This window comes from Cryptomeria japonica, chromosome 7 (assembly GCF_030272615.1).
Source record: "Cryptomeria japonica chromosome 7, Sugi_1.0, whole genome shotgun sequence".
Classification (NCBI taxonomy): domain Eukaryota; kingdom Viridiplantae; phylum Streptophyta; class Pinopsida; order Cupressales; family Cupressaceae; genus Cryptomeria; species Cryptomeria japonica.
The window spans coordinates 860296337-860321530 of record NC_081411.1 but is presented as its reverse complement, the minus strand read 5'-3'; the positions used below and the strand labels follow the sequence as shown (position 1 = coordinate 860321530).

At 36.2% G+C, this 25194-nt stretch overlaps 1 long non-coding RNA gene across 1 annotated transcript in view; it reads right to left on the bottom strand.

Moving 5' to 3' along the window:
* The window catches only part of LOC131856314 (uncharacterized), a 29788-nt gene extending 6441 nt beyond the window's left edge, over nucleotides 1-23347 (bottom strand). Inside the window, exons 1-2 of the long non-coding RNA XR_009358418.1 lie at nucleotides 23253-23347; nucleotides 17518-17609 (exon numbers count right to left, since the gene is read on the bottom strand). This is a non-coding gene — a long non-coding RNA (uncharacterized LOC131856314). The remainder of the gene's footprint in view (nucleotides 1-17517; nucleotides 17610-23252) is intronic.
* Between the last annotated feature and the right edge of the window lie 1847 nt (nucleotides 23348-25194).

Here is a 25194-nt window from a genome sequence, read left to right as displayed (position 1 = left end):
GAAAATGAATGGCTAATGGGAACATGCGAGTAACTCCATCGGGGCTATGGATGCCCGACTGGAAATGGAGCAATGTTCGTGAGATTGTGGCGATAACCTCGTCGGGACTATAGATGTTTGACTAGCAGCGAGGCTCTATCTAGGATGCTTATGAAGTTAAGATAAACTACGTAGCTAATTACAAGGGAACTTGGAGGTCATGATCATCTTATTGAGGGGAATTAACGCATTGCACATACATGGATAATCATGGACTTAGTATTTTATCTCAATAGGAAAATCTCTTATTGTAAATGCTTTCTAACTTCTTGATTTATTAAGGGAGATTCTCTGAATGTTCGGGAAGATGGATTGAATCTTAAATGTTCACGAACATTTTTGGATAATCAGAGAGAAAGCAAAACACAAAAAAGAGAAATCAAAATGGGGACCTCCTCTCTTTTTTGTGTTTTGCTTTCTCTCTGATTAGCTTCTCTCTACTTGGTTGGTGTTTTGAGTGAGTTAGTGATGGCCTAGGTTAGGTAAGTTAGGGTTTCCTTTGTATAGCTTGCCTAGGGTTCCTTTTAGGGCCAAGTCTGGCCTAAGCTTGGCGAAGTCATTTTTCTCTACCTAAAACCTTGATGTAAATTTTAACAAGATCTTGCCTTAGAAAGTTGGAGAATTTATATTTTGTAGAGGAAGTCTTGAGGGGTTTAAGTCTAGATGAGTCAAGGTTGTGAGTTGTTAGGCCAAATTCTTGTCTTCCGTGGAGTCTAAGTTGGTGTGATGAAGCAAATAATTGAACCGTAGGCATGAACGATGAAGGCTAGCAAGGGAAAGTCTGGAGGGATGTAATTATGAGAAATAGACTTTAAAATTTGAGAGAGAGTTAAGGATTTGAGCCTAAAGAAGAATTTTGCTCCTGACCCTTCCAAAGGGTCCAGAGTGAATTCTCCTAAGAACCTCACTTGGTCCTAACTTGGGCCATAACCCTTGCTTTTAGGCTTCAATTGAATGAAGAATGATCAATCCATGCCATTGGATGAAAAATTTGAGCCAAAAATCAGAATTTTGCTCCTGACCCTTCCAAAGGGTCCAAAGCGAAATTCCTCTTGAGGTCATGTACCTTCCAAAGGTACCTAAGAAAAATTAAGATATCCTTTTGATCCATCATTTTTAACTCGAGGCCCCCTTAAGGTTATTTATTAGCATGTCCTAGGGTAAGGGCAATGTGAATAAGGATGAAGTTTGAGTGTTTGATTGACGTCCAAGACTAATCCCATAATTTCGCTCCTAACCCTTCCATAGGGTCCAGAGCGAAATCCTCCAAAAGACCTAATTCTTCACTATAGACTGTTAGGATTCCCAAAGATACTAAGAGGAGAGGGGGGTGTGAATCAGTATCTAACTGGTTATTGAATTTACTTGATTTAAAACATGTAAAGCATATCAATACTATATACTAGTAAACCAAAATAATGTAGTAAACAAGAATAACAACAACCACATGAAAAGAACACCTTAACACAGTAGTTTAACGATGAAACCTGGTGTGGGAAAAACCTCAGTGGGATTTGTGACCCACAATATTCGCTTACTGGCCAGTAAGTGAATATTACTCTTACAATAGGGCCCTGCACATGCAGGAAGGCCAGGTGCCTAGAGCTCACTGCTCAATTACAAAATAAGAAGTCACATTGACTTACAAAATGGATTATACAAATCCAATGTCTTGTACTGCTTCAAATTAGCATCTGCTATGCTAGATCCAATACCAGTTTTAGCTCTGCTTCATACATAAACCCTTAACCTATAATTTGCATATTAGGTCTGCCTTATTTCGCCTATCACATTATTACAAAATGTTCTACAATGATCTCATACATATATGAGTCATATTACAACTCACCATGTCAGCTTACAATGATTTTACAATTAATTATAAAATACATTATAAACAAAATTCTTGTCAGCCAAGGTGCCTGTATCCTTCCTTTGTCGGTGTTTTGTGTGCCGGTGTAGAGTTTGTCATTGCCGGTGTCGGTATATTGTCTTGCCGGTATCATATGATTGCAAGGTTGCCATCAATGACAAAACCTTCAATCACCTACAATTTCTCATTGGAGTGTGCATTTGCCAACAATCTCCCCCTTTGGCATTGATTTCAACACTCATGAGAAAAATCCAAAAAGTGTCATTCAAAAATGAGTCTCCCAGAATTGTCTTACCAAAAAAAATATGAGCTCCCCTTGAGCTGATGAGCCATTTGCTGATCATTTTTCTCATAGCCTCTTCTCCCCCTTTGACATCAATGACAAAGGTTGTCATTCGCTGTCAGTGGAGTCCTGCCTGGTTTCTTGTAACTAGTGGGTTACACTTCGAAATATATCTGTCAAAATTAAATTTATATCGTTGCTAAATGTTTTACTGCCTTTTATAGCCCCATGGGTTCTCTGCACTATACCGGTGAGTATGTGAATTTTCTCTTTCGGTGTCTTTATTCCAGGAACCAGAGCCCCAGATATTTCTTTTCTCAAAGAAATAAGATACTCTAGTCTTGGACCAAGTCTACATTTTAAGTCCTTTGCTTTGTCCTTTATTCTTTGTTTTTCATTTTCTAGTTTCCTAATTTTCTCTTTCTGCTCTGCAATTTTCTTCTCTAATTCCAAAAATGAATCTGATGTTCAAATCAGATTGTCAGCAATATTGTTAATCTTATCCCGTGTCTTTCTGATTTCATTGTCAAGATCTTCTGTTAATGCATCCGTTTTGCATGTATCCTTGTACAATTTCTTGAAGTAAAAAATGATTTCATTGAGTTCAGGTAAAAGAGTATCCATCTCCTCTTTGTTCTTATTCACAATTTTCATAAAGAATTTCTCTTTTTCTTTTATCATCCTATCCTTAAAAGTGTCCTCATTTATTTGATCAACAATGATTAGGTTACCGGTGATGAATTTAGACAATGTGTCTAATTGATATAAAGAATCTTTATTCTCTATTTTACACTTGGGTGCAATCATCTTCAAAATTGGTATGGTGTTATCAATAGCCTTATATGCTAGTGCATTACAATCTGTTATTTTCTTAATTGAATCTAGCAATACCTCTGTCACATTTGTTGGTCTGAATTCAGACATGGAGGTTTCGGATGTCTATCCAACTGTCTTCACAATTTGCAATCCACTAGTGGTGATAATAGCATTGCTTTCCTCTTTCACTAGAGGATCAGTTTGTGTCTGCATTTCAGCTACCAAAGGTTTAGGTCTTTCAGTTGTAGCCGGTGTTACTGTCTTTGAATGTACTTGTGAATGAACCTGTTGTTCTACTTGTTTCTTTGTACTCTCTACTGATGGTTTCTCTGATGGTGCCTCTGATGATTTTTTAGTGGTATCCACTGCAATTTTTCTATTTTTGACTCTGTATGTTCTACCGGTTTCTCTGTGCTTGCTCCTTAAATGTTTATAGATTTTTCATTGTTATTAGTTGTCGGTTGCTCAATAGATACATTATGTACACCAGTGCTATCAACTTTTCCTGTATTTGTTGTCTATTCAGTTTGTTGCTCATTCCCAATTTCAATGTCTCCAACTGTATCTTCAATATTTCTCAACTGTTGTGTCTTCTACCAGTTGCTCAGTTTCCACATCTCTTTTCTCACTTTTTTCCTTATCAACCACAATTTTGACTTCCTGAGTGTTGATATTCATTATGTACAACACCTCAGAATAAGGATTTGTGTCCTCATGTGTTGTCTTCATACTCTCTATTGCCGGTTGATTTTCAGTAGTGTCTACCGGTGGAGTATCTAAAGGCGGTGGGGGTAAGTTGTCTGTTATCTTTATATTGGGAGGTCCACCAACCTTGTCATTTCCTTTGTCCCTATCCTTTTGATATACCTTAAAGGTTTTAGGTTTTTTATACTCTTCCTGTTTTTCTTTTTCTACCAGGAATATATGCCATGCATCTGTTGTTTCCTCTGTTATTTGATTCACTCTTCCTGCCATCAATGCTACATGCCAGTGAGCAGTTGAGAATACTAACTGGTTAGCCTCAGAGATTAATTGATCTATCTCATCAGGTGAGTTAAGAGGGTGCATTGCAAGTAGTTTTGCAATCTTTATTTTCTTATCTAGCTCAATAATAGCTACTCTTCTAGCTTCTAGCCTGTTATATAGATCTTTCGGTATTTCATCAACAACTTGCATAAAATTTTTATTGAAAATATCTAAGTGTAGTATTACACTGTTCTCTACTCTCTCTTTGTCATCAGCGGATAGTGTGTTATACAGTTTGCTGATATTCTTCAACTTGCCATCCTCAGTAATTTCATTTAGTAATTTATCAATAGGAGTTATAGTTTGTTTTGAATTCTTCTTAGGAGTTAACTTCTTTTTCTTCGGAGTTAATTTCTTTGCTAGGGGCCTTACTGCCTGTTGCTTCTATCTTTTTGGTGTAGGAGAAGGTGCCAGTGAAGGTTTTCTTTTCCTCTCAACTCTCTTGAATACTACAAGTATGCCACTTTCTAAAAAAGTTCCAATTGGTGAAAGGTGTGTTTCCAGTTGGAGTGCTTCCATTCACTTTCAGTTGAACCGGTTTGCTTTAGCACATCTTCTTTAATAGCTTTTGCCTGTCGGGTTCCTTTTCTAATAGTTGCCTCAACCCTTTTAACTCTTTTCTTTGGTTGAATTTGACTTTCTATAGTTTCACCATTACCAAATACTTCTTCTTCAGGTTCCTTAGGAGCTTCTAGGAGGGATTTTGCATAGGTTTCTATTATGTTGTCATCCATCTCATACCCCATTTTAGTAACCCAGATGGTTCTAGGAACAACTGCCTCCATCCAAATTTCATCTTTCTTTATTACAAAACAAATTTCCTTTTGGTACTTATCCACAATAGCTTGTGATAACCTTACTCTTGTTTTCATTCGAGCTTTTAGTGCTTGAAAGTACTCATTTATGGTTTTCTCCTTGTTCTCTCCCATATTGTTCAACAATTCTGATAGTTGTTTTCCTACCGGTATATCATATCCAAAATCTTTGGTGCCAATACCGGGTACTTGTTTGGTTATATATAGCATCAGACAAACAAGTAGGTTTCCAAATCTGAATGTTCCTTTCTTTTCCCTTTTGATCTTTGCTAAATTGTCTATTAGTTTATCTTTAAGCTATTCACATATGTCTATCCTTGCATTATCATTTACCATATCTTAGGCACTCTTAATACATAGGCTAGAAATTGAGTTTAACCTATTTGCATGTGTAGTCTTGTAACCTAAGGTCATACTGATAAATCTGATATGTGTATCCTTTACATTGTTTACCCTTAGTGATCTCTTATCAAATGTTCCACCGGTTAGGTTTGTCACTAGATCATTTGAGACCTTCTTAGTTTTGTCAGGTCTGTTTCTGGTGGAGGGTAACCCCGTCACAGCCTTTACTACTTCTTTTATGATTTTATGAATTGAGTCCAACCAGAAAAATTTACCATGTACTCTGCTTAATACTATCCTTATGATATCCTTGGGGAAATCAGGGATACTGAGAATTTCAGTGAAAACTAGGTTTTCTTTATCTTATGTTCAGGTTTGACATTTCCTGATTCATCACAAATCACATATTCATACATATTCTTAATTTCCTCATTACCTAGTTCATCAATATGACAGTGTATATACATTCTAGGGTCTTCAGCATATACTACCCCTTTAGGTATTTGAGAAAATGCACCTAAGCTATCATCTTTCTTCACAATTTCGGGAACTAGCTGGAATATGGGTCTAGGGCATTTAATAACTCCAACAAAAGTAGGGTTTGCAATAAATTTAGGAGTAGATGAAGATGCCATAGCTATAAATACCTTAATCTGCCTTAGGGATGAAAGATTTGATAGATTGCTTCACTTCTTTTCTTGGAATGCCTTTGCTCAGGATTTTTGCGATCTCGAAGATTTGAATGCTCGGTGAAATGAAAATGGAGCCAAAACACTTGTTTTATAATGTTATTTTCTTCACCTACCACATTTAATGCTTGTCAGTTAAGTCACAACTTAACTTATCTACCAGTAAAGAAGTAATCTCAACTTCTCACCATCAACCGAGGGAATGATAGCATGTTACTCTGTTCTGTCGGTGGAGGAGTATTCCTATCAACATTTTGTTTTGACTTTTTGATCCATTGTTTTGAGAATTCTTGTTTTACCTCTTCAACCTTTTCTTTATCTTTCAAACTAGCACCATTATTATTTGCCGGTCATGCCTTACTTCTATAGAATTTTGCAATATGACCAATCTTGTTACAAGCATAACAAGTCACATTATTTTTCTGAATAGCTTTCCCATATCCTATGTCGGTTTGTGTTCTGCATTGATTAGATAAGTGTCCAAATCTCCCACAAACATAACATCTTACATTCATTCTGCAATTCTCTGAATTATGACCAACTTTGTTGCATTTAGAACATTGACTGGTGGGTGTATTGGTGTTTTGATAATTTCTAGATCTACATTGATTTTCTCTATGACCATACTTGTTACAGTTAAAGCATTTGCCATTAAATTTATAAGCATTTGGTTGCCTTATCGGTTTGCTATGATCACGTGTGTTTGCAGTACTGGAGCTTTCACCAACTTCAAAGCCAAGGCCATTAGTGTCACCATTAGGTTTTTGATTCTTCAGCATGTCACCAAGTTCTTCTGAGCTTTTCTTGAATTTTTCCTTGTGCTGATTTGCAGTGGCCAGTTCTCTTTCCAAGATTCCTTTCTGTCTCATAAGTTCATTTGAGTCATTTTGTGTATGCATCAGATCTGTCTTCAACATATCATTTTCATAACTAAGTCTTGTGTTTTCATTTGCAGCATCATTAAGTCTTCTATTCAGATCTTCTTCATTTTTCTTCCTATCTTCAATTTCTTTGCAAAATCTCATAGTCATATCTTGCATCTCATTTTGTGTTGTACTGATCCTTTGTCTTACTTTGTTTACCAGATCATTAAGAGTTTCCTTTTCATCTCCCTCTTTCTGCATCTTCTCACAAAGTTCTCTTCTTTTATTTCTTGCAATGGTGTAATTCTCTTGAAGTGCTTGAATGATTTCCTGAGTAGCCTTCAGATCATCTTCAAGTTTGATATTTTTCAATTTTTCTGCATCATAGTCTAAAAGAGTTGTTTCCACTTGTTTCTTCAAGTTATCCATCTCTACCGGTTTCAAGATCTTCCTTAAGCTATTAGGCTTCTGAAAATAGAGGACCAGGCTCTGATACCAATTGTTAAGATTCCCAAAGATACTGAGAGGGGGGGGGGGGTGAATCAGTATCTAACCGGTTATTAAATTTACTTGATTTAAAACATGTAAAGTATATCAATATTGTATACCGGTAAACCAAAAATAATGCAGTAAACAAGAATAACAACAACCACATGAAAAGCACACCATAACACAATAGTTTAACGAGGAAACCCGGTGTGGGAAAAACCTCGATGGGATTTGTGACCCACAATATTCGCTTACTGGCCAATAAGTGAATGTTACTCTTACAATAGGGGCTTGCACATGCAGGAAGGCCAAGTGCCTACAGCTCACTGCTCAATTACAAAATAAGAAGTCACACTGACTTACAAAATGGATTATACAAATCCAATGCCTTGTACTGCTTCAAATTAGCATTTGCTATGCCAGATCTAGTACTGGTTTTAGCTGTGCTTCATACATAAACCCTTAACCTATAATTCGCATATTAGGTCTGCCTTATTTCGCCTATCACATTATTACAATATGTTCTACAATGACCTCATACATATATGAGTCATATTACAATTCGCCATGTCGGCTTACAATGATTTTACAATTAATTACAAAATACATTATAAACAAAATTCTTGTTGGCCAAGGTGTCGGTATCCTTCCTTTGCCAGTGTTCTGTGTGTTGGTGTAGAGTTTGTCATTTCCAGTGCCGGTATATTGTCTTGTCGGTATCATATGATTGTATGGTTGCCATCAATGACAAAACCTTCAATCACCTACAATTTCTCATTGGAGTGTGCATTTGCCAACATAGACATTGAATGGTGGTTATGTGTGGCATGGAAAAGATTCAAAATTCAAGTCTAAAACAAACCTAAGTGAAAAGGGATGTGAATTGAACCTAGAAGAGAAAATTCACTCCTGACCCTTCCAAAGGATCCAAAGCAAATTTCTTCATAAAGCATTATACTTTGCTCAAACCTTTGAACTAATTCATTCCCAAGAGGTTTTGAAGGTGAATTGACTTGATCTTGATAAGGTAAGGGTGAAAAGACAAGTCCAAGGCAAGCTGAGTGTAAATTGAGTCTAGAAAAGAAAATTTCTCTCCTGACCCTTCCAAAGCGTCAAGAGTGAAATCCATCTAAGCTGCTGACCCTCTCAAAGGGTCCAGAGCGAAATCCTTAGATGGACTCTCAATTTTGCCTAATGCACTAAAATAACCTTATTTTAAGATAAATTGATGGCGAGTTGACTTGATCAAGATAAGAGGAGGTTTGATAAGTTGAATTCAAGGCAAAGAAAGGATGAATGGAAGATGAATTTCGCCTAGCAAGAATTTCGTTCCTGACCCTTCCAAAGGGTCCAAAGTGAATTATCCTAAAAACACATATTTCTTCCTTGTTCAAATCAAAGTTTTTGTTCCTAGGGAATGGTTGAGGGAGGATTGATGTATACATTCCTTAAGAAGTGAATTGAAGTGAAGGCAATGATGAATTGAGGCTAAATGACAAAAATCACTCCCGACCCTCTCAAAGGGTCCAAAGCGAATTTTCATAGGATCCTCCCTTTTGCTTCGAATTTGGACTAATTTTATGCCTTCTAGCCTTAACTAGGATGTTATCATGCTTTGGAAGCAATTGAAGGGCGAGAAAGTGAAGGATTTGAGTCTAAAAGAGCAAATTCTCTCCTGACCCTTCCAAAGGGTCCATAGCGAAATCCATAGAATAACCTAATTTCTTGCTAAAAAAATTGAATGGACATCACTTTGAGGGAAGATGGGCTTGATAGAGATGGAGGAAAGACCAAGAATCGAGGCCTAAGAGAAAATTTGAAGGAAATGATGAGAGGTTGAGTGCAAATAACAATTTCGCTCCTGACCCTTCTAAAGGGTCTAGAGCGAAATTCTCTCAATAGGTCCTGTCCTTCCAAGGGTACCAAAGCGAATTTATTGGAAAGACTTCATACTTCGCCTAAAGCATTGAAAGAATATCATTTTGAGAAAAATTAAAGACAAATCTAAGGCTAAATGAAGGAAATGGAAAATCAATTGAGCATAGGAAAATTTTGCTCTTGACCCTCTCAAAGGATCTAGAGCAAATTGGATAGGAGGCATGTACTTTCCAAGGATACAAAATAAGTTTGCTTGTAGTTGCCTTTGAGCACCAAAATTTGTGCAAGGAGACCTCCAAGAGGCCTTCCTACCAAGTCTCAAGGATAGAACAACATGGATGAAGGTGATGTTCAAGTGTTTAATGCTTGTCCAAGCCTCATACCCCTAGTTCACTCTTGTCCCTTTCAAAGGTACAAGAGTGAATTTCCTCAAAGTATTTCATTCCTCACTCAAATCACTAATCAAACCTTATTTAAAGCGATTGAGGAAGTAAATTTACCTAAATTAAACACTTGCTAGGTTCAAAATTTCAAAATATTCACCTATGGTGCCAAAACAATTTTCAAATTTTAATGAAAAGTCGGCTAGCTTGGAGAAGGTATAATAATTTTTTTTAACTATAACAAAGTCATATTTTCAAGGGAGATGTGAGGGCGCCTATAAAGGATATTTGATCCTTGATCACTCATCATTCATTCAAACAAATTCTTCCTTGGAGCGAATTTAAAGAGCAGATTTGAGAAGCGAACTCTAGCAAATAGGCGAATTTCGGGTTTGACAAGTGCAAAACCAAAATATCCAAAAGGGCGAAATAAAAAAGGAGAGCAAGAAGTAGTAGCTGAACTCATCAAGATGAATTTCATTGGGTGGATTGGTGATTGAGAAGGCAAAAGACAAATCATATAAAGGTAGGTCAAGGCACATTCAACACTTTTAATCCCAGGTCTGATTCTTCAAAGGACTATCTTGAAGATCAACAATACTCCAAGGGTGAATTTGATTTACTTAAGGTGCAAACCTAAATCATTTAGGGGAGCTAACTTCTTTGAAAATCATTTAGGAAGGAGGTAAATTCAATAGCAAGACATTTTTAACCCCTTTTTCAGGTTCGTTTCTTTCAAAGTTCAAGATCAAGTTTGAGGTATGTTCAATGTCTAAATTTGAATGAAGATCTAATTTAGTTCAATAAAGATTATTTTTGTAAAGTTAGGTTTTCATGATTTAGCTTGATTCATATGTGATATCAATTTGAAAATTTGAAATTTTAAAGGCTTATCATTTTCATTTTCAAATTGAAGTTCAATTGTTCTTTTTAAAGTCTTGAATCACCTATCTTTGTGACTATATGTAAAACCCTAACTTAAACTCTCCCATTGGTGACAAATGGTGGCCCCCAAGGTGAGAAGATACACTACTCAGAAAGCCCTCATTAAGGAAGATCAAAGGAGTGACGACTTGGAGATGAGAATCACGTCCAAGTGGAGCAATATTGGAGACACCAACTTAGGAAAATTCAATGTGAACAAGTTTCGAGAAGCACCCTACATCGGAAAGCCATCACCCATACCAATAAAGATAATTGAGAGTGGAATCATCAAGGTGGCAGGTTTCCCTCCTGTAGTCATATGTCATGAGATAATGATCGAATGTACCAAGCACTATGATTCACATTCAAGGACAATTGTGGCCAAAGATGGGACTATCCTCGCCCATCTCTCAAAGGGAGCTATAGGTGAAGCTTTTCATCTTCCAGAGCAGAGGGATATGATCTACAAGAGCCTAGAAGGAGCCAAGTCTATCTATGAAGATGATCCTGATACTTGTCTAAATTTCGTCAATAAGAATTGGTTGCTCAAGAGTAGGCCTTGCTTGAATAAGATACCTAATACCCCTCACATAATTGATTTCCAAGAAGAATTTAGAGACTTGATAACCATACTTAATCAGATTATAGTTTCCTCTCAAGCCTTCTTTTTCAATAGGTGGATGTTCTTCTTTATACAAGTTATCATTCAAGGGAAAGGGATGTTCAATTGGGCCAGGATTATCAGTAACAACCTAGATGTGCAGTTGAGGAGGTTAGTCCCTACTAAGTCATTCCACGTGAGCTCATATGATATATATTCTCTAACAAGATGTTATGAGTATGCGGGACTACCATACAGAGGGGTTGTTGGGAGAGGGCTTGGAGAGAAAAGAGTATGTGATTCTTATGCCCAATTGCATCATCCCCCTAAGAATTACTATAGGCTAATCAATGATACTTTTACAATGCATATCACCAGGACACTACAAGGAGGAACTCACTAACGATTGACTCCAGAAGAACAAGAGCTCGTGAAGAAACATGGTGCATGGTTCATTCAATTTCCTAAACTCACCTACATCAAAATTCATGGATGTCCTTCACCTCCTTATATGTTTCCAAGGTATCCTACGGATAGAGTAGTAATACTTGAAGTAACTAGACAGTTGGCAACTTGTTCTAAGGCATCAAGACATAAGCATGGGAATGGTATCCCTATACCTATTTCACTTGGAAATTCAATTGAAGTTTGTCCTAATTCTTAAGAAGATGAAGATCCAGAAAATGAGTTATCTCTATACTCATTCACATCTTTTTGTTAGAGAGATAATTTTAATCCTAGTGGTCATATGGAAGAAACAATCAGGAAGAAGTACAAGCATGTATTTCAAGTAGAAGACTTTTGGATGAATGTCTAGGATGATGTAGAGGTAAAAATAAAGATGCACTCTTGATTATCCCTCGATCTCATTAGGAAATGTAAGATCTATAGAGTAGCAGATCGAGCACAGGATAGTGGCAGATATCTTCAATATTCCTATGAGAAAGAAGACAAAGAACTGAAGATCGATTGGGATGAACCAGAGGTCACGGACTTGAGAGCATTGATGGATCTAGTCTTGAGTTTTACTCATAGATGAGTGGATGTCCAACATCAAAAGTTGAAGGAACAAAACATAGCTATGACATTCAGTTTAGAAACAAGAACGAAAGAAGGAGAGGTGAGTGAAAGTGAGAACACTTCTCATTCTAAGGGGTCAAAGAGAAAGGAGGGACTTTAAAAGAGAGAATTATCCAAGAAGAAACAAAAGCTGAATCATGATCATCCCTCTAGTACTTCTTCTAGACATGAAAAGGAGATAAGTCAAGGAGAGTATCAAAGAGAGAAGGTGTATAAGATAGAAGAGTCTATGGAGTCCACAGTACAAAATGATAAACATGACAAAGGAAAGACACTTTAGCAATAATGAAGTCAGTCTCTTCCTCTCCAAGTTTGTGATAATGATCAACAAGAAGAAAGAAATGATGATGAAGAGACATCTCCTTTTAGAGGTGAGTGACCATTTCCCGAGGAAGTGCAAGTTAAAGAAGAAAAGTCTTTCATTCCAGATTTGCTTAGAGAGAGGCTTACAAGAGAAGTTGTAGTTGAAGAAGAGGATCAAGTATTCGATTTGGAAATTCTTCTAAGCAAGTCTCAAGAGGGGATTGAAAAGAAGAAATCTAAAAAGATATCTAAGGTGATCAGAGATGATACATGCTCCAGAAAGATACAGATAGCTACATGATGCAGAGCAACATGAAAAACCCTTCAAGAACCCCAAATCAACATGGAGTTCCAATCTCAACACAACATCTTCACTTGTATTAGAGGCATAATCTGACCATAATAATCATTCTACAGTCCAAAAAATTATTAATATCAACCAACAAATCCAATATCAAATCCATCATATCATTTTATATCCCTTTGAACATTAATCAAGACCAAAACAATGCATTATGTTGTCCCAGTTAATGACAGTTTGATATACCCGTACTTAGTTATTACTAACTTTCAAACCCAAGCATATTTGGAAGATCACTTTGGTGAGGCTGTAAAAAACTAGGTTTCTAAAACCATATCCAAAATTGAGAACAATCCAATGGTGGAGTTATGAGTTATGGTCTTTTCATCGAGACCATTTTGACTGTTACAGAAAAGACAAGAAATTTGCATTCCCAATCCGCCTAGGGCATCAAATATCTCATGAAATACTTAACCAATCACATTGAAACTGAATTAATTTGAAATATAATTCAACCCTATATAAAACACCAAATTTACAACAATTTCCAATGGTTCAATCAAAATATTTTAGTGAAACTCTCCACAAACCTCAATTTGGAGGGTTTTTTGACAGTTTTCACCAAATTTTGTACAACTTGCTTCAAACTGATTGAAATTAAATGAAACCAAAGGGAAAATAAAGTTAACTCATTCCATATCATATTAAATAAATTTACAATGGATACAAATGATTTTTCATAAAGAAAAATGTGAATGATCAGACTGCAATACCTAGAAAACAATGTGGAGTGTGTAAAAACTTCAAATGTTATTCATTTCCTTCCTCCAATCTTACACACACCCATTGGATTCGACCAAATGATGGTTTTTATAACCACCACACATCCATATGGTAGTTAAAACTACCCAAGACCAATTACATCCTTGGTTTGCAACTTTATAATGCAATTTGTGCTTGACAACATTTTTGACACAATTGACAATTTTGACATTTTGATAAATATGACCCCTAATCTTTGCGTGTGCACTTGAAATACATTTATATGGACTCAAAACAAAATTTTACATCCTATTTACCCTTCCATGGGCATATTTGCACAATGTGACCTCCTAGACCACATTAGGACTGAAATACACATCTTGAGCAAATGTCTTACAATGCTTCACAAAATGACTCAAAATACATTAAAATGACCATATAAACTCAAATATGAGTGAAATGATTCATGGCATGATAATTAACCTCCTGGTGTATGTTTGGGTTAGGTGCTCCTACACCACTACACTAGCGATGGACAAGTATGATGATGAGACCATGGCAGAAGAATATGATTTGGAGACACTTCCGAGCAAGGCATGGAAGATGTGACTGATTCAATGAAGGCAGTCAATGAGAAGATAAAAGAGGAGATATAAAAGAATAAAAAGTTAGAAAGGGAGATTAATGCTTGGAGGAATTATTTTATCTAGCTTAATGAGCCATTAGGGTGACAGGATCCAGTAGTCTCACCCTTGCAGACACTCCCTCGAGTCAATAAATCAGGTAGAAAAGATGAAGAAATTAGCCCAACTCATGGATACATGGATTGATAGATCCTACATGGTAGCCAATGAATTTGTCAGAAGAATGATGAAAACAGTCCACAGGGTCATCCAAGTCCGTGAGATTATTCATAATCTAGTGGTAATTATAGATGAATTCACTCACACTAGAGACATTACCATCCCAATATTGCAAGTGGTAAGGAAGACATCAAGATAGGTTTTAGCACAAGAAAGGATAATTGATGATAGAACCCATAATCTCCTACAATGGTCAACTTTGGTCCAAATGAAGGAGGTTCTATTCAAGGACATCAATAATAGGTGCAGCCGAGTTGAGGACACTATCCATCCTATTCAGGATAAGGTGTTTGATGTACTATGTGCAATCCTTGATAGGAGGATAGAGATTGAAACAGATGTGGTTATCCAAGAGTTGGAAGATATGATCAAGGTCATCTTCTGTAGAGAGGATAGCAGAATCATGGAAGAGCAGTGAGATCGGATGTATAATACCATGTTCCTGATTGAGAAAACAAAAGAGCTGGAGCACAGATGGGAGATGACTCTTCTTGCAGCCTTTGATGAGGTCCTTCACTTAGAGGAGCGAATGAAGAATCTACCTGAGATTCCCATTGCAAAGATTGAAGGGATTACGTCCAGATTCATTGTATTTGAGAATGTTATATAAGCTCTCACTCATTTCATTTGTAAGGTTAAGAAGAAGAAGGTTTTTAGCAGAAGAAAAGTAGTAGTTATTCATAGAGAATACAAATTTGGTGAAGAGAGAAAGTTGAGCAATTGTTGTTATATTTTTCTATGGGATTAATGAAACATTGAAGTTATGGTGTTTTATTGCAATCTTTGTGGCTTTTTACATGGTTGTTTATCTTCTTGAATCACTTTTATTGAAGATAGTATTTAGATGTTAGAGTTAGATTGATTGATAAATGTTGTGCTTGATCCTTTAGTGAAGCTCATAATCCAAACCACTAGCCTCTTATTGATTGTAAGTGTGCCCCGTATAGTCAACTACAAATATTGAAATTGTTTAGGGTTCAATCATTACTTGAATATTAATATGTATTCTATTGATAGTATCTATGTTCATGAATGATTTGAAAATATTTAAATTCCCTTAGAAGATTGCACCGATTCCAGTAGAGTTGTTGTTCTATGGCAATACTGAGATTGGTAGAGTTTCAATAAGGTTGCCCTCCATTTAGTCATTCATAGGCTTAGTTTAGCATAGCCCTCTCTAATCCCTTATCTTTTTTCCTTTTTTTGAAACATCAGTTAGTATTAGGAAAATCCAGTTCCTCATTGGTTAAGTAGCTGCAAGAGCCAACTTTCATAGAAATTACATAAGGCCCGTTGATGAAATAGAAAACACAATGAACATTGGTGCTTCTCCACACATAGAGAACCTACATACCAGAACCTTGGAGTTGCCTCGATTGATCCTTAGGTGAAATAGTCAGCATTTGGGGAAACTTTGCTCAAGAGAGGATAAGGTACCTTTGGGTATTTTATTATGTGTTTGATCATGTATAAAAGACACATCAACAGGTTGCAATTCAAAATAATACCCTGCATTGAAAGCAAACTAGTTTTGGCATTCATTTTCCATTGCTTATTAATGCAAATGTTATTATTAACAAGAAAATATAGTAGAAGTATATGGTTATATAGAATCATGACAGGGTGCTCTATATATTGTTCATTGCTATGTATAATCGTCATTGCTTTATATACTATTCATCATTTATGATCCTTACATTGCCTGAGATGGATGAATCATCACATGTTTAGGGCCAAGAGGTTTGAACCTATCTAAATCCTACACAATTAACCTGTTTAGGCCAATCACAGTAAATGCAAAGAAAAGACATGATGTCAATATGAGTTCCAATCTACATTGTGTTAAAAGATGAAATAAGATCCTATTTTAATAGAGTCAAATAGAGCACAAAGATCCATCCTATGAGTAGCATATCAAATAAGGAGGACTAAAGATATAGCAGTCCACAATGCAAAGAGATTCCTAATCACTATCACAATCCAATGACAACAAAAGGGTACTGAGTAAGCATTTTAGTGGAAAAAAGACCTAGGAATCTATAATGAGAGTATAAGGTTAAAGTATCATCCAAAAGCCACTGCACTATAGCTTTCAATGAATCATTCTTTAATGAATCATTCATTATCAAGAATGAATAGAAAGAGCAACATCCTCTCATACTCAATGATCATTCTTAGACCTATAATATAGTGAGAGTTTGTCAACAACAAAGGTCTTTCTCAGTCACAACGCAACCAATCACTAAGTGAAAAGAGATCTCAAGAGCACCACAGTGAATAATATTCCATAGACAGAGAAAGCAATCAAGATTAGAAGAGTTTGTGAGCAGTCCATATGAGTGACAAGGTGGGTGGATGCTACAATAAAGAGCCCTAGGTCTTAGATAGTGTCCCCCAAAGGAAGAGAAGCAATAGCCATTCATACTGTCAAATGTAGTCACAAAGAGAATATAAGCCATAAAACTCAGAGATAAGAAGAATGGTGAAGACATTTCAACCAATAAAGAGCATATTATAGAGGTTTATTACTGCCCTTTACCTACAAACGACATCAAAATAAAGAAAATAAAATCATAGAACTGTGCTAAGGGATGAGAAATAGAGTACAAACATTATTAGGTTGCAACATCATGAAGAGAAGTAATATCCATGCATAACAGTGAGTGGAAAGGGTAATAAAAAGATAATAGCATATGATTTGCATAGGGTTTTAGAGATAGTCCTTTGGAAGACATTATCATCTTGTTTTAAGACAACAAGGTCAACAAAGGTGACAATCCCTATTATAATAAGAACTCATAAAAAGAACACAGTACTCAAAGCAGTCATCTTTGGGTTTTGAAGAAGTCACTGCCCAAAATGATATAGCAACCCATAAACATACAAAGCACAGTGAATGCAAAAGGATCACTGTTGATAATAGTCACATAAATAATTAGAAAAATATTTTTTTAATCAACGTCCATTGTCTCTAAGGGTTTCAAAATATAATCAAGCAATTAAATCTACAACAGATACCAATATCTTCAGAATCAACATGGTAAAAACAGAGAAAGCATGAGTAAATTTTTCTATCCAAATAACAAAAGGGGAAGAATCATTGAAGAATTCATTGTCAAAATATGAAAATATGTCCAAAACCAGGGAAAAGAATACATTTAAAGTTAGAGGCGAGATGAATACATACCTGTAGGTGTAGCAACCAAAGATAAGAATAGACACGCGTGACTGATCCGATCAGCCAAGATGAAAGAAGATGTCGCTTGGGTCATGGAGATGCTACATTGGATAATGGAAGAAATGTTTTATTGTGCAATGCCCTATAATACAGACTTCGCGCTAAAATGTTTTTTCAGTAAAATATGCTAAAATGCAAATTTTTTTAGTTGATAAATTTTAGGTCATTATAATAAAGTATATAGTAGACTACAAAATATAATGAGAAAAATGGATAGTGATAACAATAAAATTGTAACTCTTTAATAAACAAATATTTATTATAAATTTAATATTAAATTTATAAAAAATAGAATTATATATTGGAAAAGTAAGAGGCATTATATCATTTGATTTGATAAAAGGTTTTAAAAAGTAATTTATCTTAATATAAGAAGGAACTATTATACTCCCAAAGCCACAACTCACAAAATGGAGAGTGAAAGCCAGAGCAAAAGGCAGTGCAAAAGACAAAGGTGCGAGAAGAAAAGGAGCGCACAAGAAGGGCAGTATGGAGATGATGTAGACACAGGAATGCGAAGACCTGTGAAATGGCAAATATTGGAAGTAGACTAGAATAATCCCGAAACCCCTTGCAAAGAGCAGTCAAAATCGAAAGGAGGAGCAAAAAAGAGTGGAGATAGTTTAATCCATCGCCCTTACACAAAAAAGGAGAAGCCATCCGACGACATTGAAGTTGACCTAAACGAAGACATTGATAATGAAAATCTGATCTTTGAAAGTCATGCGATCGTTGCAAAAATTGTGGGACCAAAATTACCAAGGAAGGATATCCATACCTGGACGAAGGAAAATTGGGGGAAGCACATAATGATTAAACTTCTGCCCAAAGGCTTCTTTGTAGCAGTTTTCCTCGAAGAAAAAGAACGAAATCATGTTTTGTATCTCAAAAACTGGTTTTTGAACAATCACCCTCTGTATATGTAGCCCTAGTCTCTAAATTTTGATCCCACATCGTTGGTTGTATATGTTAAACCTGTATGAATCCGATTGTACAACTTACCAATTGAATATTGGAGAGAAACAAGCCTGGAAAAGATTGGAAGAACCCTTGGAACTCTACTGGAAATTGATGAAGATATAATAGAGGGAGACCTATATACTTATGCTAGACTCAAAATAGCTGTCGTAAAGAAAATTCTCTCTTTGGTGATAATACTTTCTGCGAATGGTGAATGGAAACAACATATTGAAGTAGAAAAATAAATTAGGGCTTGTTAGAGATGTGGAAATTTATTTCACAATTCTGAAAAATGCAGATTATTTGTGAGGAATCGGAAACTCTGCTCTTAGAGGGACCTAGATTTTCCAATCATGAATCTAAAGTAGATGCAAGCATGGTGACCACAACACAAGACAACCCAGTGAATATGAACATTGATATGCAAATATTTCCAATTGAAATCCCCCCTATTGAGGTCCCACTTCAGGAACTTGAATCAGAACCATCAGAGTCAGACAATAATGGAGATGAGTTGAATTTGGTAGATCCCACATGCATAAGTTAGTCGGCCAATACCATCCTTGTGGGTGAAAAATGCACAAGAGGTAGGAAAAGCCATATGACAGTGAGGGAGAAGAGGGCAAATGAGTAGGGTATTGTAAGTATGTTAAATTTTTTGAATCTCTCCAAGGGAGGAAAGGCCTCCCTTGGGGGACGATGAGGATCATTTCATGGAATGTCAAGGGCCTATCGGCCCCTGACAAAAAATGCTTGGTCAAGAGAACCTTGGCCAAGATTGATGCAAAAATATTCATTCTACAAGAAACAAAGCTAAGTAAGGAAAAGGCGGTTGAGTTCATCAAGTACTGTTTCAAATGGGAAGGCATTTTTCAAGATGCTAGAGGCGTGGCTGGGGGTTTTGGAATTTTGTGGAACCCTTCCAAAATTGTTTTACATCCTATTGCTTGATTTGACCATTGGATGGCTTGCACCGTTGTCTGTAATCAATCAAACCTCGCCTACCCATTATTTAATATGTATGGACCTATCAAGACTGAGGAAATATTGAAAGTCTGGAATGAAATCACTAATCAAATTAATTCGTTAGAAATGGATATGGTCATAGCTGCTGGAGATTTCAATGCCCTTTTGGACATTGATGAGAAGGTGGGAGGTCTCCGAAAACCTTTGAAAGTGATGGAGGATTTTAGAGATTTTTAGCGAATTGCAAGCTGGTCCATATCATTCCTAAGAATGGTAAATTCACATGGACTAATAGGATGCTAAACTTTGTCAATATATCTAAAATACTTGACCAGTTTCTGTAAGGAAAGCAATGTGCAGAAAACACTCTCCTAACGTCAATTCTAAGGAGATTTGCAAGCAAGGAAGTATTTTAATTTCAGTTTACAATAGATTAAGATAAAACACAGACAAAAGATTAAGATTAACCAAACAGAATAGCACCAGAGAAAGACATCAGATATAAGTGGGAAAACCCTTACGGGTAAAAAACCCACCACCAAAAAGAGATCCCTTTATTCAGTAAACAACACGGTTACAAGAAAGTACTCAGATCCTCTTTTATGGAATCTGTTCTCACAACATGCAGACACCACTACTCAGCTCCTCTTCTACAACTTCCATCTTTTCTCTTCAGCTACCACCACAGTATTTATGCACACCCATGTTCTCGTCGGTTACATCTCTGGCAACCGCCATCTGCCAAACCAATTGGCCTTGGAGCATAACCATCTAGTAACAGCCTGTTAATTCATGAATTCATGGAAAACATATTATCCCACATTCATCCGGAAGACGAGTTGGTTCGTATTCAAATACAATTGACAGAAACATTCCAAGTGTCCGCCTATTAGTCTTTGGTCTAGGCGCATCAACTTGATCGCCGAAGGTGATTCCATTGGGTATCGAGAAGACAAACAATCAGCTATCTCAAATGTCTGATCTTTATCTCTGTGCTCCACCACGTGGCACCCCCTGATTGGTTCTGGGTCCATGCTCTAACATTTTAGCATGACCTCACTATCTGCCAGGAATTCTTCTTTGTCCCCCAAATTGGTTCAGATCATCTGCCTATATCCCTGTCCATTTCCCAGGACACTTGCAGAAAGAAGAATTTCTTCAAAGTATTGAGCATGTGGTGGCAGGATGAGAGGTTCCTTGACAATCTGAAAGAATGGTGGAAAGAAGGTAATATCTATTATGGGTATCCTAGCTTTAAATTTATTAAAAGCATTCACTTCCTAAAAAACGAAATTAAAGATTGGAACAAATTGTCATTCGAAACTATATTTGTGGAGAAAAGTAGAATTGAGGATGAGCTAGAAAAAATTGGAAATCGGGTAATGCAATTCGGTATGACCAATGTTAAATTGGAATTGGAGAAAAAACTTAAAACACAATATATGAAAATTTTAAAGCAGGAGGAACTATGTTGGAAAGATAAGGCTAGGGAACTATGGATTGCTGAGGGCGATCTCAATACTAAATTCTTTCATGCTTCTTCTAAGGCCAGAAGGATCAACAAAAAAATATGCTCAATCAAAGATGAGAATGAGATTGTGAAAACCTAGGCCAATGACATTGAGCTAATTGCTCTTAGGTATTACATGGATATATTAGGGGGTACTAAGCATGAGTCGAGTTTAATACCAATGATTGATGAAGTCATTAATCCTCAAATTTCTAGCTCTGATTGCGATATGTTACTTGCTCCTTACTCTTTGGAGGAAATTAAACATGCAACATTTTCTTTGCATCCCCAAAAGGCACCTGGACCGGATGACATAACGATAGAGATTTTTCAAAAATGCTGGGATTTCATGGGGAAGGATATTTGGAATGTGATTGAGGAATTCCAGAAAAAGCAAAAATTTGTGAAAGAGATCAACCACACTATTATCACACTTATTCCCAAAAAATAGGTCTGTTACTCCATGTCTGAGTTTCGCCCAATATCATTATGCAACACTCTCTACAAAATAATATCCAAGGCCATGGCTGAAAGATTGAAAAAACTACTACCAAAACTTTTGACTGAAAATTAGAATGGTTTTACGCTGGGTCGAGAAATTGCGGACATCATCATTCTGGTATCCAAAGTCATATACTCACTCCATAAAGATAAATTGAAAGGTATGGTTATCAAACTTGATGTCACCAAAGTTTATGATAAAGTGATATGGAATTTTCTTATACAAGTCCTTGACAGATTTGGGTTCCCTGCTAAATGGCTTGAATGTATAAAGTTTTGCATTAGCACTGTGGGCTTTTCCATTATTGTTAATGTCAATCTGAATGGGTTTTTTGGTGCCACAAATGGTCTGTGACAAGGTGATCCATTATCCCCTTCACTCTTCATTCTTATAGCATAATTCTTGGGGAGATTAATAAAGAAAAGACATAGTGAAGGCATTTGGCGAGGAATCAAAGTTCATGATCAATTTGAGGCCATTACGCACTCCCAATTTGCAAATGATACAATAGTATTTGGAGAAGAATCCATACGGGAAGCAATTGGTATTAAAAACACACTGGAGGAATATACAATGGCATTAGGACAAGTTAGGAATAGAGAAAAGTCTCAATTACTACTCTTTAATACTTCTAAGATGACTCATATGAGAATTGCACAACATCTGAATATAAAAATTGTTGAGCTCCCGATCAAATATCTGGGGATTCAGATTGACAGAGGTTGTAGACAATCTCAAGTTCGAGATGATGTTATAAATGAATGTCAACAATGAAGGTCTTTCTCAGTCACAAGGAAGCCAATCACTAAGTGAAAATAGATCTCAAGAGCACCACAGTGAATAAGATTCCATAGACAAAGAAAGAAATGAATATTAGAAGAGTTTGTGAGTAGTCCATATGAGTGACAAGGTGGGTGGATGCTACAATAAAGAGCCCTAGGTCTTAGATAGTGCCTTCCAAAGGAAGAACAACAAGAGAAATTCATACTGTCAAATGCAATCACAAAGAGCATATAAGCCATAAAACTCAGAGATAAGAAGAATGGTGAAGACATTTCAACTAATAAAGGGCATATTATTTATTACTGTCCTTTACCTACAAATGACATCCAAATAAAGAAAATACAGTCATAGAACTGTGCTAAGCGATGAGAAATAGAGTACAAACATTATTAGGTTGCAACATCATGAAGAGCAATAATATCCATGCATAACAGTGAGTGAAAAGGGTAATACAAAGATAAGAGCATATGATTTGCATAGGGTTTTAGAGATAGTTCTTTAGAAGACATTATCATCTTGTTTTAAGACAACAAGGTCAACAAAGGTGACAATCTCTGTTATAATAAGAACTCATACAGAGAACACAGTACTCAGAGTAGTCATCTTTGGGTTTTGAAGAAGTCGCTGCCCAAAATGGTATAGCAGCCCATAAACATACAAAGCACAGTGAATGCAAAAGGATCACTGTTGATAATAGTCACATAAATAATTAGAAAAAATATTTTTTTTAATCAATGTCCATTGTATCTAAGGGTTTCAAAATATAATCAAGCAAATAAACCTACAACAAATACCAATATCTTCAGGATCAACATGGTAAAAATAGAGAAAGCATGAGTAAAGTTTTCTATCCAAATAACAAAAGGGGAAGAATCATTGAAGAATTCATTGTCAAAATCAGAAAATATGTCCAAAACCAGGGCAAAGAATACATTTAAAGTTAGAGGTGAGATGAATACATACCCGTAGGTGAAGCAACTAGAGATAAGAATAGACACGCGTGACCGATTTCATCAACCAAGATGAAAGAAGATGTCGCCTGGGTCATGCAAATGCTACATTGGATAATGGAAGAAATGTTTTTTTGTACAATGCCCTATAATGCAGACTTTGCACTAAAATGTTTTTTCAGTAAAAATCTCTTGACGCCATTCATTTGCCCTTCCGCCTAATATGCTAAAATGCATTTTTTTTAGTGGATAAATTATGGGTCATTATAATAAAGCATATAGCAGAGTACAAAATATAATAAGAAAAATGGATAGTGATAACAATAAAATTGTAACTCTTTAATAAACAAATATTTATTACAAATTTAATATTAAATTTATTAAAAAAATAGAATTATATATTGGAAAAGTAAGAGGCATTATATCATTTGATTTGATAAAAGATTTTAAAAAGTAATTTATCTTAATATAAGAAGGAACTAGCATACTCACAAAGCCGCAACTCACAAAATGGAGAACGAAAGGCAGAGTGAAAGGCAATGTGAAAGACAGAGGTGCGAGAAGCAGAGGAGCGTACAAGAAGAACAGTATGGAGATGATACGGACATAGGAATGCAAAGACCTGTGAAATGGCAAATATTGGAAGTAGACTGGAATAATCTTGAAACCCCTTGCAAAGAGTAGTCAAAATTGGAAGGAGGAGCAGAAAATAGTGGAGACAGTTTAATCCATCGCCCTTACACAGAAAAGGAGAAGTCATCCAATGACATTGAAATTGACCTAACCGAATACATTGATAATGAAAATCTGATCTTTGAAAGTCATGCGATCATTGCAAAAATTGTGGGACCAAAATTACCAAGGAAGTATATCCATACCTGGACCGAGGAAAATTGGGGGAAGCACATAATGATTAAATTTCTACCCAAAGGTTTCTTTGTAGCAGTTTTCGCTGAAGAAAAAGAATGAAATCACATTTTGTATCTCAAAAACTGGTTTTTGAACAATCACCCTCTGTATATGTAGCCCTTGTCTCCGAATTTCGATCCCACATCGATGGTTGTATATGATAAACCATTATGGATCTGACTATACAACTTACCAATTGAATATTGGAGCGATATAAGCCTAAAAAAGATTGGAAGAACCCTTGGAACTCTACTGGAAATTGATGAAGATATAATAGAGGGAGACCTATATACTTATGCTAGACTCACAATCGCTGTTGTAAAGACAATTCCCTCTTCGGTGATATTACTTTCTGCGAATGGTGAATGGAAACAACAAATTGAAGTAGAAAATAAATTAGGGCTTGTTCGAGATGTGGAAGTTTATTTCACAATTCTGACAAATGCAGATTATTTGTGAGGAAGGCCTTTAGCTGCCCTCCTAGAAAACCAAAACAAGTATGGAAAGAAAAAGAAAAAAAAAATGGAATCAGAAACTCTGCTCTAAGAGGGACCTAAATTTTCCAATCGTGAATCTAAACAAGATGCAAGCATGGCGACCACGACACAAGACAATCCAGTGGATATGAACAATGATATGCAAATATTTCCAATTGAAACCCCCCTTGTTGAGGTCGCACTTCAGTAACCTAAATTGGAATCACTGGAGTTAGACGATAATGGAGATGAGTTGAATTTGGTAGATCCCATATGCATCAGTCAGTCGGCCAATACCATCCTTGGGGGTGCGAAATGCACAAGAGGTAGGAAAATCCATAAGATAGTGAGGGAGAAGAGGGTAAATGAGAGGGGTATTGTAAGTATGTTAAATGTTTTGAATCTCTCCAAGGGAGGAAAGGCATCCCTTGGGGGATGATGTTTATTGTTTCATGGAATGTACAAAAAATGCTTGGTGAAGAGAACCTTGGCCAAGATTGATGCAGAAATATTCATTCTACAAGAAACAAAGCTAAGTAAGGAAAAGACGGTTGAGCTCATCAACTACTA